The sequence below is a fragment of the Gadus macrocephalus genome, chromosome 3, assembly GCF_031168955.1.
Source record: "Gadus macrocephalus chromosome 3, ASM3116895v1".
Taxonomy (NCBI): Eukaryota; Metazoa; Chordata; class Actinopteri; order Gadiformes; family Gadidae; genus Gadus; species Gadus macrocephalus.
Genome location: NC_082384.1, coordinates 23,585,941 through 23,588,440, shown reverse-complemented (window position 1 = coordinate 23,588,440; position 2,500 = coordinate 23,585,941). Strand labels below are relative to the sequence as shown.

The following is a 2,500-nucleotide window of genomic DNA, read 5'->3' as shown; positions in this document are numbered from 1 at the left end:
CGTATCCATGACGATAAGAGGGGTGCGTACGAGCTTGAATAAAAGGAGTAATTATAAAAAGAAAAAAATCTCACTTTGCTTCAATATATTTAAAATGATGACCTTCAACGAAATCGATGCTAAATAGAAATAAGTTGAGCTTCTACGAAATCAATGTTGAATCGAAATAAGCTTCAAACGGACGCAGACGATGGCAGAACGCGTCTGGATGAAGAGACGTCTGATCAGAGCTATTCTGGGCACATCCTCCTCGCGCCCCTGCCAGCCCTAACCCGCCGCCACGCCGCCACGCCGCCACGCCGCCACGCCGCCACGCCGCGCATCGCCCCGTGATTCGACCAAACCTCTCCCGACAGGTGGCGTGCCGACTCCCATCAGGGGGAACACGACGAGACGCCCGCTCCGGTCCGGGGAAACAAAGTCAATAGCGTGGGGGGGGGGGGGGGGGGGGGGGGGGAAAGGGCTCCGGAGTGGGATATTAAAGTGTGTTTCCGGGAAGCGGGACAGGACTGTCCTGTGGGGAGCCTGTTCTTGCTCCTGCTTGCTCCTGCTCGCTCCCTGGTGTGTGTGTGTGTGTGTGTGTGTGTGTGTGTGTGTTGTGGCAACCCGCCACGTTGAGCGCACCAACTCCTCCCAATCCGGACACAATTGCGTTGCGCAAAAGCCAAAAAAAGGCATGTTTATTTCCGAACATAAAAGTCTCTCCAAAATACAAATAACATAAACCTTGGGAGGAATCAACGGTCCCCTCCTTCGTGGGTGGAATCCCGTCACCCACGAGGACCGGTCTCTCCGTGCTGGAGCTCCAGGGCTGGGTGAGCCCCGAATGAGTGGAGAAGCCGGCTATTTAAGCCCTGCTTCTCCACTTGTTCCTCAGGTGCTCTGAATATCCCTAATTGGCCCAGGCCGGGTTGCCACACTCCTCCACCCTTTGCTGAAGCCTCGGGTGGCCTTTCGGAGGTGGCAGCGGTCCGGCGCGCAGCATGGCTGCTTCTGCTGCCGGCGTGGCTCGTTTCGCGGCCTAGTCTCCCGCAGTCTCGTCTCCCGCGGCCTCGTCTCCCGCGGCCTCGTCTCCCGCAGCCTCGTCTCGGGCTGCGTCGTCTCTGGCGGCGTCGTCTCTGGCGGCGTTTCGTCTCTGGCGGCATCGTCTCTGGCGGCGTCGTCTCTGCTGCGTCGGCTCCGGCTGCGTCGGCCCCGGCTGCGTCGGCTCCGGTTTGGGGGTGGCTTGAGGTGGGCGCTCCCACCCAAAATGGCCCGTAGCTCGGTCGAGTTGCCTGCATTCTCCACCATATGTGGCAACCCGCCACGTTGAGCGCACCAACTCCTCCCAATCCGGACACAATTGCGTTGCGCAAAAGCCAAAAAAATGCATGTTTATTTCCGAACATAAAAGTCTCTCCAAAATACAAATAACATAAACCTTGGGAGGAATCAACGGTCCCCTCCTTCGTGGGTGGAATCCCGTCACCCACGAGGACCGGTCTCTCCGTGCTGGAGCTCCAGGGCTGGGTGAGCCCCGAATGAGTGGAGAAGCCGGCTATTTAAGCCCTGCTTCTCCACTTGTTCCTCAGGTGCTCTGAATATCCCTAATTGGCCCAGGCCGGGTTGCCACAGTGTGTGTGTGTGTGTGTGTGTGTGTGTGTGTGTGTGTGTGTGTGTGTGTGTGTGTGTGTGTGTGTGTGTGTGTGTGTGTGTGTGTGTGTGTGTGTGAGAGAGAGAGAGAAACACGACCAGAAGCCAACCCGCCATGGCAGTTTAATAATGTTAGAAGGGGGTTAAGGTCAGAGGGGTCGGATCTGTCCCTCAAGCTTTTGTGTTTAGTTAGCATTTCAACACACTGTGTGTGTGTGTGTGTGTGTGTGTGTGTGTGTGTGTGTGTGTGTGTGTGTGTGTGTGTGTGTGTGTGTGTGTCCGTGTGTGTCCGTGTGTGTCCGTGTGTGTCCGTGTGTGTGCTTGCGTGCGTGCGTGCGCGGCTGCGCGCGTCTGTGTTTCCTCAGCTGACCCAAAACCCCTTGCCGTCCGTCGCCCGTTCAGTCAGCCTCTCCCAGCGGGTCTCCCAGACATTTTGTGTCTCGGCGGACCCCCGCCATGATCCTAATGAGCTCTAATAGAACACAGCGCTGAAAGTGCAGCTCTCTGCGGGCTTCGAGGGGCGGTGGGCTCACCGGCGGAGACCACTTGATCAAACCCCACTGCCCGCCCTGACAGATGGGGTACCGGGGCTGGCATTTAACTACAGCCAACGAGGCGGAAACTCAACGCACACGTTAAAAAGGAGCGGGTTTGGGTTTATGGTCCACTGACTCCATACCAACCACACACGCACACATGTACACGTGTAAACACGCACACATGTACACACAGATGTGCACAGACACACGCATGTACACATGTAAACAAGCACACATATACACGCACACAAGTAAACAAGCACACATATACACGCACACAAATGTACACATGTGCGCACACACACACGCAAGTATGCATGTGCGCACAC

At 56.4% G+C, this 2,500-nt stretch overlaps 1 protein-coding gene across 1 annotated transcript in view; it reads right to left on the bottom strand.

Moving 5' to 3' along the window:
• Positions 1–2,500, bottom strand: part of rptor (regulatory associated protein of MTOR, complex 1) — a 124,248-nt gene that overhangs the window by 61,655 nt on the left and 60,093 nt on the right. The gene's annotated exons all lie outside the window — the stretch shown is intronic.